The 15,761-nt window shown below is 41.3% G+C and overlaps 1 protein-coding gene across 6 annotated transcripts in view; it reads right to left on the minus strand.

Annotated features, from left to right (window-relative positions):
* Positions 1-15,761, minus strand: part of LOC132815678 (histone deacetylase 9-like) — a 766,519-nt gene that overhangs the window by 681,096 nt on the left and 69,662 nt on the right. The window contains exon 1 of one of the 6 annotated variants that reach the window (XM_060824721.1): positions 5,058-5,112. The exons of the other annotated variants lie outside the window; for them this stretch is intronic. The gene's annotated coding sequence lies outside the window, so the exon portion shown is untranslated. Of the gene's footprint in view, positions 1-5,057; positions 5,113-15,761 lie in introns of those variants that run through there. 6 annotated transcript variants of the gene reach the window in all.

Genomic DNA, 15,761 nt, shown 5'->3' on the forward strand with positions numbered 1-15,761 from the left:
AATACAGAAAATACTGGAGTATTTCAATAGACCTGGCAGTGTTTTTGGAGATAGAGCCAGAGTTTCTGATTTGAGTCCAATGCAGCTCTTCTTTAGAACAAGAGCTCTTGAATTTGAGAAACCGTGAAGTGCAAGGTTAAATGCCTGTTGCTCAAGCTAATGAACCAACATCATCATAATTCCTGCTGAAAGTGCTAACCTTTTAACTTACATGTTGCACATTTCACAGCATCTAAATTAACAATGTTTAATAAATTTGTCAGGTGCATCATATGGAATACTGTCATTGCTTTGTTGAAATTTGTTTTTCAGACAGATCCTAATACTGAGCAGGATTGTATTCCATTTTCACAAGGATTCGTAAAAGGAATTGGCTTACAGGATGAATAACTATTAGAAATAGCAAAAGTTGAATTCCCAAATTGTAACTTATCCCACCTAGCAGCAGTGGAGTAGATTTGAGTTGCCCTCTCATTTTACAATCCATTCAGCAGATTTAGTGCTTCCTTAACTTATGGGTTGATTTTAATATCTCTCATACCAGGACAGTACTGATGTGGACTGAGGAAGTGGCATTGTGGGGAATTGAGGCTTTTTATACGTAACATGTTTCCATACTTCTCATTCTACGCACTCCCTTCATTTTTACTTCCAGAAGAACAGGGGACTAATTTATACAACTATATTACAACTTGATAATGTTCTTAAGAGAAAATGTTATTTTAACCATGAGTTTAGCTATGGACTGCTGTCTCTGGTCTCCACTAAATTTGCTTTAAGGTTGTAATTAACCCAGGAGGAGAATCACTCTTCTTCAAGCCCATAAATTGGGTTGGGCCTCGTGTCCGAACATCTGTGATAATAAAAACAGGAAGTACTGGAAAACCTCAACAGGTCTGCAGCATCTGTAGCACGGAAGTTAGAGTTAAAGTTTTGTGTCCAATATGACTCTTCATGGAACCGAAGAAGGATTGTTAGAAGGATTTGCCTTGCCTGGTTGGTGTGGTGGACCAATCTTCCTGCACTTGCTCAAGGATCCTGGAAGGTCAGGAAAATGTCACTATTAAATACAATAAGAAGACTCAGAAAGTGGCCTAAGATTTTGTCATGGTAATTGAAATACCTAGGAATCTTTTTTCCTGTGGTGATAACAGAAGACTGGACATGTACAGTCTGTCAACGCCTCATTGTCTTAATCATGTTCAAGAGTTTAAGTAAACATGATGTTGAAAATTAAAGTTTTTGCATCTTACTCCACTTGCTTTGTTAATTGTTTCTTCAAAAGACCATAATCTTCCTACATTGAGTCTTTCATTAGTGAGGGCTTGCTTTTTCCAGGATAATCTTCTGCAAACTGAAATGAAGATCTCTTTTCTCTCACTCCAGAGTTTCTGATTAGAGATAAGATCAACATATGTGGATTAAAACAGCATATTTTCCTCAGCTAATCATTCAAAGTGGCCTTCAAGTGCTGATATTTTAAATTCATTCATGGGACGAAGCACTGCTGACTCGGCCTCATTTATTGCCCTTCCCAAGTGCCCAGAGGGCAATTTCAGTAAAGGAGAGACTTTTTATGTGTCCACTGAATAGGGTCTGTGCACTGGACTTGTAGAAATGTGCTGTAAGCATTTCTTTTCTAATTATGAGTTCCTGTTTTTCTCTAAATACCTTTCTGCAGACGTACTTCCTTGGTCCTTGAATTTCTGTTAGTTGGTGGTTGATTCTGGAATGAGAAAATTGGAGCTTGTTGCTTCCTATTCTTACCTTATCAAGTAATTTCTGTAATTGTTCAATTTCACGAAGAAACAGTTCCTTTTCCGTCTCTGAGGTTTGATAGTACTGTTTCATTGCTAGGAGCTAGATTGATAGTTTAGCAATCTCTTTTCAGCAAGTAAGTGTTTCCAACTCTTGCTTACTTTTATTGTGTTGAAGTTTTTTTGATTATCTACTTTAAACTGTTCTAAAGTACTCATCAGCTGGAGAAACTATAGAATGTTGTAGTCCACTTTTAGTTTTTTTTATAGTTTTATCTTGTTTGATATCATCATTAAGGGAGGCACGGTGGCACAGTGGTTAGCACTGCTGCCTCACAGCACCAGAGACCCGGGTTCAATTCCTGACTCAGGCAACTGACTGTGTGGAGTTTGCACATTCTCCCCGTGTCTGCGTGGGTTTCCTCCGGGTGCTCCGGTTTCCTCCCACAGTCCAAAGATGTGCGGGTCAGGTGAATTGGCCATGCTAAATTGCCCATAGTGTTAGATAAGGGGTAAATGTAGGGGAATGGGTGGGTTTCGCTTCGGCGGGTCGGTGTGGACTTGTTGGGCCGAAGGGCCTGTTTCCACACTGTAAGTAATCTAATCAAGCCCCATTTTGCACATGCTCACTATAACCTTTACTCTGTAGTAAGATAGGATCCATAAATATTGGGTGGGCAACCAATTAATCTCATAAATAGCCATATTAAGGGAATTGTTGGACAGCCCATGAGGGTTTTCCAGCAGTTCAATTACTTGGAGGCTGGTTGTTAAGAGATTAGGGCAATATAGCAGGCAGGTCCACAGACTCCCCCTGCTTCCTTGGACGCTGAAAGCAATTTCTCCTCTACACTCTCTCTCCAGCACAATGATAACCTGGGTGCTTTTCTTGGTTCTGCATTTCACCTGAGAGAAATTAGTTGTGAAGGGAGCACTTCCATGTTCAAGTTTTCTCTCAGTTGCTTACCCTTTATTCAGAGATACACTCATATCAAGCTAGATACCCTCTGATAAGCCGTCTAGATTCGAGAGATAGCCCGCCATCCTGAATGAACAGAGAACCTGTCCCCAAATAAGGGGGTGACTCAGTGAAAACAGTGGGGACAGCACACTCCAGGAGATAGTGCTGGAAATCAGAGTTGAGAGTATGTTGCTGGAAAGGCACAGCAGATCAGGCAGCATTTGAGGAGCAGGAAAATAGACATTCCGGGCCCGAGCCTGATGAAGCAACACACTCTTCACTGCTGAAGCTTCACCGCTATCCAAGAGTCTGTAGTAAACTGTAGCTTGACCAATCTAAGGGCTGTTGTTAGGCAGTTTTACTTCAACTCAAAAGTGCCTTGCCTCAACTCTAACTCAACGATGTAACAACTTCACTGCTCCAAAAACAACATAGTCATGTATGGCTAAAAATTTGTACCACTTGAGTTTCTTGGTATTTCAGCTAAATGCAGAGTCTGACTTCCTTTCCAGTTAGTAGTCCAAGAAGGAAATATGTGTGGTCCTTTATACTCTAGCTGTCTTTAATAGAGTAGATTATAAGAAAAGTCTGCCCAATACTGAAAACAAAACGAAATGTTATTTAAATTTTCAGGAACAGTTCCAAGATGTAATAAATAGTATATTAAAGACCATAAAATTAAATTTTTTCCTGAAATGCATAGAATAACACTTTTGTTATTTAATTCATAAATTAGGTCCAAAATTGTAGTGAAGCCATTATTATTCACATGACATATTTTACAATAACTGTATCTCAAGGCTTTCTATACTGTGCAAGCATTTAATTACAAAAGCAAAAGTACTAAAAAAAAGCTGGCTTGGTTTTGTACATAAATGCAAGAATAAATAAAACCCACTAAATATGAATTTTTGGTGTTAAATGAGAACAAGATCACAATGTGCAGTATAAACAAGAGGGTTTTATTTGTGTGGGCCCTACGCCAATCTCTTAATTAAATAATAATTAACCGAGAAGAGAGCTCTCCAGGTCGTGAAGAAATGTGAAATCAGCATGCTGGAGTGGCTCAAGAGAAATCTCAGCTCTATTCACCTCACTTGATTGAATTTGATGAGGTAACAGACAAGATTGATCAAGGTGGCACAGAAAACATTATATTCACACATGTCCAGTTAATAAGGAAAGTCTGAAGCTATTGTCTTCGGTCTCAACTATAAACTCTGAGCCTTAGACATTGATTCCATCTCTCTGGCCCTCTCTTCCTCTAGTAACACCTGAGACTGAACTATACTGGGACTTACCTTGGTATCCTGTATGAGACTGAGGTGATTTTCTGACCACACATCACAAAGATTGTCTATTTCCACTTGGCCGGACTCACCTTTGGTTCTGCAGAAACCCTTCTATGCAGCTTTTTTTATCTCTAAACATTATTATTCCAATACATTTTGGGTTGGCATCCCGTGATTCAGTATTCCATAAACGCGAAGTCACTAGAAACCTGGCTACCTGTTCCCTATCTGACAAATACAGCAGAATATAATATTCTTCTGACTATAGATTTGAAGGTGAGGGGGAGTCTCATAAAATCCAAAGCAGAATCTTCCCTGAACTTAAACAACCTCCATGAGCTAGCTGAAATTTTAGGGGTCATGGGAGGTGAGACTCAGTCCACCCTTTGGTTCATTGAGGACCATAATTGGTTAATTGATAGCTATTTCAGGGCCTTGTTCCATTCGACAGGTTTGGTACCCATGCTGACATGCAAAGTGGGAAGCCGAGCAGCTTTAGCTCCTTCGAGCCGACGAGAGGCACAGCTCCCCACCCCCAAGAGTAGTCCTCCCCTGGCCAGCTGAATGTAACTACTCACCTCAATGACTTAGCTGGGGACTTCATGATGATGGGACTGTTTGTTGGTGCAGTAATTGGCAATGCTCCCACTGAGGCTGGTGAAACTACAGAGCTCTAAGAAAATCCTGCTTCCTAAAGTAGTTGCAGGGATCTTGCTTAAAGTTATTCCCCTTCTCCCAGTGAATGTACTGTATGGGGCTGTCAAGATTAGGGGTAGGTTCTTCCCTCTGATTTTTTAGCCAGGGGTGTGGGGACTGTGCACCCTACAGTCTAGCCCATAGTTTTGATCTTCCAATAGTTGTGTTTTCCTAGCTGATACTGGCTCCAGGTGTAGCACCAAGCTTCTCTTAGAGATGTTGTGAATGGCTCTATCCTTTGATATTTTGATAAGGATGGTGATACATGTGAGGTTCTTTTTGGTATTTTAGTTTATGAACATTTCAAAGACTCTTAGTATATGACCAATTGTTTCTGTACATAGTGCATACCTTGAAGGATGTGTGAAATCTGATGTGATGCAGGATGCTTCTTGGAGTTGAACAATGCCTCACCAGTAAATTAACTTTTATCCTCCCTGCAATGAATGGAGAGACTGCTTACCTCTGACATGGTCACCACCTAACTAGGTTATACAGTTAAAATAATGGTAAATTGCACAAATAACCATTGAAGTCACAGTAATATTTACAAATGCAAATGTGTGTTTAAACAATTTATCTCCCATGCTACCTATGTACCACCAGAGTGCTTGTTTCTCTTGCCCTCATGTTAAGAGTAACCCACCCAGATGCATTCGCTTAACCTATTACTCTACATTTACTCCTGACTAATGCATCTAACCTGCACATCCCTGAACACTATGGGACAATTTAGCATGGCAAGTTCTCCTAACCTGCACAGACTGTGGAGGAAATCGGAGGACATTGGTTAGGCCACTTTTGGAATATTGCGTGCAATTCTGGTCTCCTTCCTATCGGAAGGATGTTGTGAAACTTGAAAGGGTTCAGAAAAGATTTATAAGGATTGTCAGGAGGATTTAAACGATAGGGAGAGACTGAACAAGCTGGGGCTGTTTTCCCTGGAGCGACGGAGACTGAGGTTTGACCTTATAGAGGTTTATAAGATCATGAGGGGCATCGATAGGAAAGTCTCTTCCCTGGGGTGGGAGAGTCCAGAACTAGACGACATAGATTTAGGGTGTGAGGGGAATGATATAAAAGAGACATAACGGGCAACTTTTTCACGCAGAGGATGGTACGTGTATGGAATGAGCTGCTAGAGGAAGTGGTGGAGGCTGGTACAATTGCAACATTTAAAAGTCATCTGGATGGGTATATGAATAGGAAGGATTTGGAGGGATTTGGGCTGGTTGCTGGCAGGTGGGACTAGATTGGGTTGGGATATCTGGTCAGCTTGGATGGGTTGGACTGAAGGCCTGTTTCAGGTAGTCACGGAGGGAACGGTCTTTGCGGAAGGCGGAGAGGGGTTGGAAGAGAAATGTATCCCTGGTGGTGGGGTCTTTTTGGAGGTGGCAGAAATGTCGGCGGATGATTTGGTTTATGCGAAGGTTTGTAGGGTGGAAGGTGAGCATCAGGGGCGTTCTGTCCTTGTTACGGTTGGAAGGCGGAAAGGGGTGGGGAGGGAAATATATCCCTGGTGGTGGGGTCCGCAAAGACCGTTCCCTCCGTGACTACCTGGTCAGGTCCATGCCCCCCTACGGCCCACCCTCCCATCCTGGCACTTTCCCCTGCCACCACAGGAACTGTAAAATCTGTGCCCACACCTCCTCCCTCACCTCCATCCAAGGTCCTAAAGGAGCCTTCCACATCCATCAAAGTTTTACCTGCACATCCACTAATATCATGTATTGTATCCGTTGCTCCCGATGCGGTCTCCTCTACATTGGGGAGACTGGGCGCCTCCTAGCAGAGCGCTTTAGGGAACATCTCCGAGACACCCGCATCAATCAACCACACTGCCCCGTGGCCCAACATTTCAACTCCCCCTCCCACTCTGCCGAGGACATGGAGGTCCTGGGCCTCCTTCACCGCCACTCCCTCACCACCAGATGCCTGGAGGAAGAACGCCTCATCTTCCGCCTCGGAACACTTTAACCTCAGGGCATCAATGTGGACTTCAACAGCTTCCTCATTTCACCTTCCCCCACCTCATCCTAGTTTCAAACTTCCAGTTCAGCACTGTCCCCATGACTTGTCTGGACTTGTCCGACCTGCCTAGCTCCTTTTCCACCTATCCACTCCACCCTCTCCTCCCTGACCTATCACCTTCATCTCCTCCCCCACTCACCCATTGTACTCTATGCTACTCTCTCCCCACCCCCACACTCCTCTAGCTTATCTCTCCACGCTTCCAGCTCACTGCCTTTATTCCTGATGAAGGGCTTTTGCCCGAAACGTCGATTTCGCTATTCAGCCCCTCAAGCCTGCTCCACCATTCAATGGCTGATCCAATAATCCTCAACTCCACTTTCCGGCCTTTTTCCCATTACCTTTCATTCTCTTACTGACCAAAAAACTCTCTGCCTCAACAGCCCTCTGTGGGCAAAGAATTCCACAGATCCACCAACCGCAAACAGAAAAACATTCTCCACATCCTTGAGTGCTGCTGATAATGCAGGAGCAGGAGAGACACTCCAGTGAGTGAGCAAAGGATAAAGTAGGAGAAAGCTGTTGAGTGGAGATGTTGTTTGTAATAGTGAGGGTAGACCATTAACTTTAGTGGCATGATCCATTCAGGTCCTTTTAGGGTGTGAGAGTTGAAATCTGGAACCATTTCCAACTTAGACACTTTTGTCAGTGTGAGGTGAGGTATAGAACACAAGAAAATTCCTGCATCTCCACCACCTCAGCACTGAACTTCAGTTAAACCTTCAAAAGAGTATTCTCTATTGGTTTTTGATCTCTCCACTTCCTGTGTCAAGGTCCCTGCAGTCACTCAAAGAGTCCTCGCATGCCAAAATCAACAATTGCCCCATTGACTTCTGGCTCCACAAACTGCTGCCATGCAGGGCACCTTGGAGATTTGTGCATTGTCAGGAGAAATTGAGGGGTCATGGGTCTGGCATCAATAAATCATGAAGTCTTGGTGATCTTACCATGAGCTGGCAGAGTGAGAGTGTAGGGTAGCACAGGGAAACTGGTGAATTGTCACATGATATAGCTCTTGGTTCTTTTATTGAGCCAACGTTTCTGTCTTTTTGTTGATCACAAAAGAGCTCATGTAATGTGTCAAAGAAGAATGAGTATCATTCATAGTGCAGCATTCTTCACTGAATAAAAGATTATCTATCCATTCATTTATTTGCTGAATTTAGAAACTAAATTATATAAAATTGTCTTAGATCTTTGTCTATAAACTAACAGTCACTTGGGGTAAACTAACTTCAGAACATTCTGATGACAGGATCAGGAGCGAGAATTGTGTTCGTTCTTTCTTTTCTTCAACCAGCTGAAAAAATTATAATGCAGTAATACTTTAAAAGGAAGACTAATCATAAATATCACATTCCTTTTGCACTACCTAAATATTAAGAACATGTTTTAGATGCCGACACGTGAAGAATGATTATCAAGTGAGTGAGTGGCAAAGTGGAAATGTCATTTTTGTGCTGCAACTGATAACCCCCATTCTAAAAATTCAACATTCATATTGTGATTAGTTCAGTGATTTCTTACATTTCTCAACATGTATTGCAGAATGGAATAAAAATTTTTGGAAGCAAATGGTGAATACATTTGTATTCTGTGTGGACAACTTGAAGTGGGTATAAAACCACCAGGTTTTTAAAAAAAATCAAAATGGACAGTGAAATGTGAAATATTTCATTCCCTCCACAAAGCACAAATAAATTGCACTTCGGAAGCAGTGATTTAAAAATGATATCTTATCAGTGAAGAACAATGAGATACTAAGAGAGGTTCTCTGTCCAGACAAGATAATTTATAAGCAAGCATGGAAATATTGTTTACCTTGAAATCAATGGAACTACAGTGGGCGGCATGGTGGCACAGCAGTTAGCACTGCTACCTCACAGTGCCAGAGACCTGGGTTCAATTCCCACCTCAGGCAACTCTCTGTGTGGAGTTTGCACATTCTCTGCGTGGGTTTCCTCCCACAATCCAAAAATGTGCAGATTAGGTGAATTGGCCATGCTGAATTGCCTGTAGTGTTATGTGTAGGGGAATGGGTCTGGGTGGGTTTTGGGTTAGTGTGAACTTGTTGAGCCAAAGGGCTTGTTTCCACACTGTAGGTAATACCTGTTCAGCTTGGATAAACAATAGAACTATTGCTTCTATTCATATGAAGATAATGGAATAAGATAATATTTAGATGATGTACATATTTTCGGTGACAGACAATATTTAGTTTCATATATTAGACCACAAGGCCATAAGACATAGGAGCAGGACTAGGCCTATCAAGTCAGCTCCACCATTTGATCATGGCTGATATGTTTCACACAGCCCAATACTCCTGCTTTCACCTCATAATCCCCTTGTCTCTTCACTCTGAATCCTAACATTTGCCTTCCAAACTGCCAACTGAACTTGCATGCTAACTTTAACAGAATCCTGAACTAGGATTCCTAAGTCCCCTTGTGTTTCAGGTTCCTGAAGACTATTCCCATTTAGAAAATAGTCCATGCCTTTATTCTTCCAACCAAAGTGCATAACCTCACAATTGCCCACATTATATCCCATCTGCCACTTCTTTGCTCATTGTCCTAGTTTGCTCAGGTCCTCCTGCTGCCTCCCCACTTCCTCATCATTATCCGCCCCTCCACCTATAATGTGGTATCTACAAATGTATCCACAATGCCCCCAGTTTCTTCATCTAGATCACTAATGCATACCATAATCAACTGTGGTCCCAACATGGACTCCACTAGTCACCAGCCAGCATTCTGAAAAAGACCCCTTCATTCCCACTGTCTGCCTTCTGCCAGTCAGCCAATCATTTATCCAAACCAGTAACTTGCCCAAACACCATCGTTTCTTATTTTATTTAGCAGCCTCCTGTGCAGCACCTTGTCAAATACTTTCTGAAAATCCAAATAGATCACATCCACTAGCTCTGCCATTAATATGGCATCAGAGACTGCCCCACCAAGAATACTGTGCAAGAATAAGATTTGCTATAAAAAAAATTTAAATTTTCACTTTATTATGTAATTGATGCTCTGGTAAATAGCACTAGAATATTGAACATTCAAAGATCAGGAAATAAAACTGCAATGAATGATACAGATACTAAATATTTAAGAGATGCAGAAGTAATGAAACAAGGCATTGTTTCAATCCCATTAGGGATGCATTGAAAAGGAATGATTTATACTTGTTAAACTTGCCAAGTTATTTCATTCTAGTTAAGGGTCTTAAAATCCAGTGCAAACTGATGAGACAACAACTCTTTTTAGTGATTCAGGGATTCTCACCTCTATTTGTCCAAAGTTATTGTCAGCGAAAATCTATTTGGGTCAATGTTAAAATATGTTTCACCAGAAATTCTGTGTATAAGTTAATTGAATGCAAGCACTCACAATCCAGAACCTGTTTGATCTTAAGAAAATGACCATAATTCAATCCAAGTGAATGATACTTGTCAAAAATGCAAAATCAATACTAGAATAGGAAGAAGTCGATGTTGCTGCAATACCCATTGGCTCTCTTTTGCTGAAGCAAAAGTGGATTGTTGGAGCAAAGCAGAGGGAGCTGTTCCATTGGGTTTGAGGGAGCTGGTGCCCATGTTCATTGCCCTCATAAGGTATTTCATACCTTGCATTTGAGGAATGTTGAAATTTACCTCAAACTTCCAGTGAATAATGTAAACGCACCAGTCTAAAGAAAATATAGATTTTCTATAATAACTCCCTGGCATACTGGAAAATAGTGGGGTGTCTTTTTCACAATTTTCCCCACATAAGGGAATCTCAAGGCTACACTCACAAAACTCTCAAACCCAAAGTCAAAATATTATTAAAGTTTTGTTTTGCAATGCAAACTTGACATCTCTGCAAGGTTAAGAGAAGGTGAGGATGGCAGATGCTGGAGATCAGAGTAAAAAAAAAAGAAGTGGTGCTGGCAAAGTGCAGCAGGTCAGGCAGCATCTGAGGAGGAGAGGTGATGTTCGGGCATAAGCTGTTTGGTGTTAATGAGTTTTGAGAAGATTTGTAGTTCAGGTTTGGTTTCTGGATGTAAGTTTGCTCGCTGAGCTGAAAGGTTTGTTTTCAGATGTTTCATCACCATACAAGGTAACATCATCAGTGAGCCTCCGGATGAAACACTGGTGGTATGGCGAGCAAACTTACATCCAAAAGCCCTTCGTCAGGAATGTTGGGGGGAGAGGGGTGGGGCAGGGGCTGAGAGAAAAATAGGAGAGGGTGGGACTGGGGGAGTTATGTAGTGGTTCTGTTCGCCGAGCTGGAAGTTTTTGTTGCAAACGTTTCGTCCCCTGGCTAGGAGACATCATCAGTGCTCTGGAGCCTCCTGCGAAGCGCTTCTTTGATGTTTCTTCTGGCACTTCACAGGAGGCTCCAGAGCACTGATGATGTCTCCTAGCCAGGGGACGAAACGTTTGCAACAAAAACTTCCAGCTCGGCGAACAGAACCACTACAACAAGCACCCGAGCTACAAATCTTCACACAAACTTTGAACTTTATTATGTAATTGAGTTAGCTTGGAAGGTATGAGGTGCATGCTGGTGGGGGGTTGATGGTGGTAGTTTGGAGCAGAGGGTGGACCAGATAGATAGGAATGAATATGGACAGGTAGGACAGTTCAAGAGGGCAGTGCTGAGTTGGAGGGCCGCCAGCACCACACTTTTCACAAGGTTGCTTTGTACACAGAGACAGACAACAACTGACATCTCTCCATGCCTTTTCCACTCTTACATCCCTCAACTTTCTTACACGCATCCCATCTCATCCTGGTGACTCATTGGCTTTTAGTGCAACCAATTTTTCTAATACCTTTACTTTAATACATGTTCAGTAAATCAACCACTTCCTCTTTCAATATGACTTTGATATTCTCTTGTTCCTTCATAATGGCAGATGTTAAGTATTCATTTCATAGTTTGACTCTGTCCTTTACATCACTATGTAAATCCCCGACATGGATGTGAACAGAACCCTCTTCTCACCCTTTTACTATTTTTCTATCTAAAGAAGATTTGAATTCCCTCTTCAGTAAGGTGTTATTCTTTTCTCATCCAGCCTGTTTGCCTCTTGCACTTTTCTTTGCATTTCCCTTTTGAACTTGTGATACTCAGCTTGGAATTCGCTTGTAGTTCCAACTTGGCATTTACCATATCCACCTTTTCTGTCTATTTTGTCATTCAAGGACTGACTCAAAGATGTTGACTGGCCTACCTTTTCCCTTATGTGATTTTACTTTCACTGGACCAGATTCTCTTTAAAGATATTGTCCCTTTGTAGTTTGAACTGGAAATCTTTGCTCCCAACTTACCCTGGATACATTGTTCTTATACAACTGAAATTGACCATTCTGTAATTGATCACTGTATTATTGATTCCACCTTTTCGATTGTTGTTGTAAAATTTCCGATCAGAACCAGATGCAGCAACTCATGCTTCTTCTTTGGGCTAAAAACACCCCAATAAATAATCCGTCCTTGAATCTCCCCCAAACACCCCCTCACCCTAACAATCCTCTATTCTCTTCAATTAATGTGGTTTGTTTGAAGTTCTCATTTTTCACTGTCTATTCTGGGTAACTCAACCAATTTCACACCGAATTTACTGAAATTACATACATAATAAAAGGGAAACAGACAAATGTAGTCCTAAAATGAACTGGCCACTCATGAATTAAGAAGGGAATTTTGCTGAGAAGTTGCAATTATATGGTGTTACCATCCTGAAGATGTCTGCTCCTTAATTTCCAATTCTAAAATGAAATCAAATTTAATGACGTTTGTCATCAGCAAAAAAGGACGTGCTCCTGAGATCTAGACTTACTTTAAGACTTTGTGAACTTTTACATTGTCATATAAGAAAGGATAGGCACTTAATAGGGCAAAGGTGCAGTCAATGTGATGGGTTGAAGTGTGTCTATTTTAATGCAAGAAATATCAGGAATAAGGGTGACGAACTTAGAGCATGGATCAGTACTTGGAACTACGCTGTTATGGTCATTACGGACTTGGATAACACTGGAGCAGGAATGTTCCAAGGTTTAGATGTTTCAAAAGGAATAGGGGAGAGAGTAAAACAGGTGGGAGAGTGCCATTGCTAATCAGGGATAGTATCACAGCCACAGATAGGGAGGTCATCGAGGAGGGTTTGTCTACAGAGTCAGTATGAGTGGAAGTCAGAAACAGGAAAGGAACAGTCACTTTATTGGAAGTTTTCTACAGACACCCCAAAGCAACAGAGACATGGAGGAGCAGATTGGGAGGCAGATTTTGGAAATGTGTAGAAGTAACAGGATTGTTGTCATAGGTGACTTTAACTTCCCTAATACTGATTGGAACTTCCTGACTTCAAATAGTTTGAATGTAACAGTTTTTGTCAGTTGTGTCCAGGAAGGGTTCCTGACTCAATACGTAGATTGACATGGATTTGGTGCATGGCAATGAACCATGCCATGTGTCAGATCTCTTGGTGGGAGAGCATTTCAGTGATAGTGATCACAATCCCTGACCTCTACTATACTTATGGAGAGGGATGGGAGCAGATGGTTTGACAAAGTATTTAATTGGGGGAGAGGTAATTACAATGCTATTAGGCAGGAACTGGGGTGCCTTAATTGGGAAGAGATGTTCTCAGGGAAGTGCAAGTCAGAAATGTGGAGGTTGTTCATGAAGCACTTGCTGAGAGTGCTGGACAGGTTTGTCCCACTGAGGGAAGGAAGGGGCTGACAAGAAATGTGGAACATGTAGCCAAGTGGAAGAAGGAAGCTTACTTAGGATTGAGGAGGCAACGATCAGTCAGGGCTCCAGAGGGTTATAAGGTAGCCAGGAAGGAACTGAATGATGGACTTAGGAGAGCTAGAAGGGGGCATGAAAAAGCTTTAGCGGGTAAGATTAAGGAAAATTTGAAGGTGTTCTACACTTATATGAGGAACAAGAAGATGGCCAAAGTGAGGGTAGGGCCGATCATGGATAGTAGAGGGAATTTGCTCCTGGAGTCGGAGGAGGTAGAGGAGGTCCTTAATGAATACTATGCTTTAGTATTCACTAGTGAGAGCAACCTTGACGATTCTGAGGACAGTTTCAATGAATCTCAGGCATAATATAACATTGAACTCTTATATTGCCTTCACCTCTATGGCCCACCTCTTTGGACAGTAGTCCCCTATCCCTGCTCCATGGACTCCTTCGCCAAACCCTAACACGAATATTTCCTCTCTGTCAGAACCCCTCCCTTAGGTCTCAGTCCTCCGCAAGTTCTGAAGAAAGCTCTTTAGACTCAAAATAGTAACTCTGATTTTCTCTCTCCACAAAGACTGCCAAACCTGCTGAGTTTCTCTGGCATTGTCTGCTGTTACTTAAAGTATATTTTCATTCCAACATTATTTAAATTCTAAAGAAATGCAAGCTTGTTAAAAAGTTAACTTACTTTGCTAGGGAGGCTGTTTGATAGTAATTAACACCAGTTGCAACACCATTAAAAAACTTAATTTAAATTTTAATGGACAAACCATAGCTTTTCTATTATGTTTACGGGATGTGTTGCTGGAACTTTGGCGTCTGTCCGAAAAGTGGCTTGGTAGCACCATTACTAAACATGCTAGCCAAGTCTGAAAGGAGCTAGTTGTCAGACTAAATCTACAACTGGAAATGGGAGAAACAAACAAGACGGAAAATCTTTGCTGACCTTGTATTTACCAATATACCTATTGCAGCTGTATCTGTCCATGACAGCATCAGGAGGAGTGAACCCTTCACAGTATTCTTATCTAATTCCATTAATAGATGCCAAATATGCCGGAATTAAAGGGAAGAAGACAAACAGGTGTTGTGAACTGAATGGTTAGTTGCATTAAAACTCAGCCAAAAAGTGGCTGAATTTTATGACGTGTGGTTGATTGAAATAGAACTCCAGTAGGAATGTGTGTGCCTGGACCTACTGTAAAAGTATTTTACTTCTGGTGTAAAAGTATTAATAAAGGAGAACAGTTGAATCAAAATACAAAATACCCACGCCTTTTTCTGAATGTGAACCTCATGACCAATGGAAAATTGAAGTAAACATGTGTGGCTAGATCACTTCTTCACTGAAAAAGAAATAAGACAGTCATGGCATTTTCACTACTGTACTGGAGCAGGATAAGAAGCAAGGGTTGTTTTTCAAAACTGGAGTCTGATGATTGGATTGTAGAAGAAAGCTTGGACTATTCAATTACATGGATAAATTTATCAAAAAAAGTGATATCCTTACTGTTGATGAGGCATAGTCAGATTTTGACTAAATTTAAAAAGTAGTTCCTTGGAAGAAAACAGAGCAGAACTCAGTACATTACAGGGAAGCCAGAGAAATTCCATTTGAAATTTCCCTACTCTGAACTGACATTTAAATTATTAGCTTGTGCCAAAGTCTTGAGTGTGAACAGACTTTTAGCTTTGAGAGGAGTTAAGGTTGCAGGTAAAGACAAGCTGCTGGAACAACTTCATAAGCAAACAAAAAAACGTGGGAAGCATTCCTTTCCAGCCATGTTTGTGACAGGAAGAGGGTGGCTGGTGAAAAGGCACAATGTCAACAGACTGGCAAGACCATCTCGATAGAATTTGCAGCTGAAAGTAGAAGACCTAAAGAGAAATTGGGATTTACAATAACAGGGTGAACTCCAGAAATGCACTGAGTGTAGTCAATCAATGTTTCAGGTGTGATTCAAATTAACATTACACATGATCAGTCCTGAAGGGAATACTAGAGTATTTAAAGCTCAGCATGAAATGGAAGATTCATAGGGAGAAGATGGAGATCTAGATCAAAGAAAGGTCATTGTGTTGGTAATGAGAAGCTCCATTTCAGTGATAAATACATTAGTGGAAGAATCTCGCATTTGAGCAGTATTGACCAGTATACATCTACATGTGTGAAATATACTAGCCAAAATGCTACTTAGACTCTCTGACTAATAAAGATTGTAAGTATTCCAATGAATTTAAAATTTCCATTAATTCCAGATTTGAGAATGTTAATATG

This window comes from Hemiscyllium ocellatum, chromosome 5, assembly GCF_020745735.1.
Source record: "Hemiscyllium ocellatum isolate sHemOce1 chromosome 5, sHemOce1.pat.X.cur, whole genome shotgun sequence".
NCBI classification, from domain to species: Eukaryota; Metazoa; Chordata; class Chondrichthyes; order Orectolobiformes; family Hemiscylliidae; genus Hemiscyllium; species Hemiscyllium ocellatum.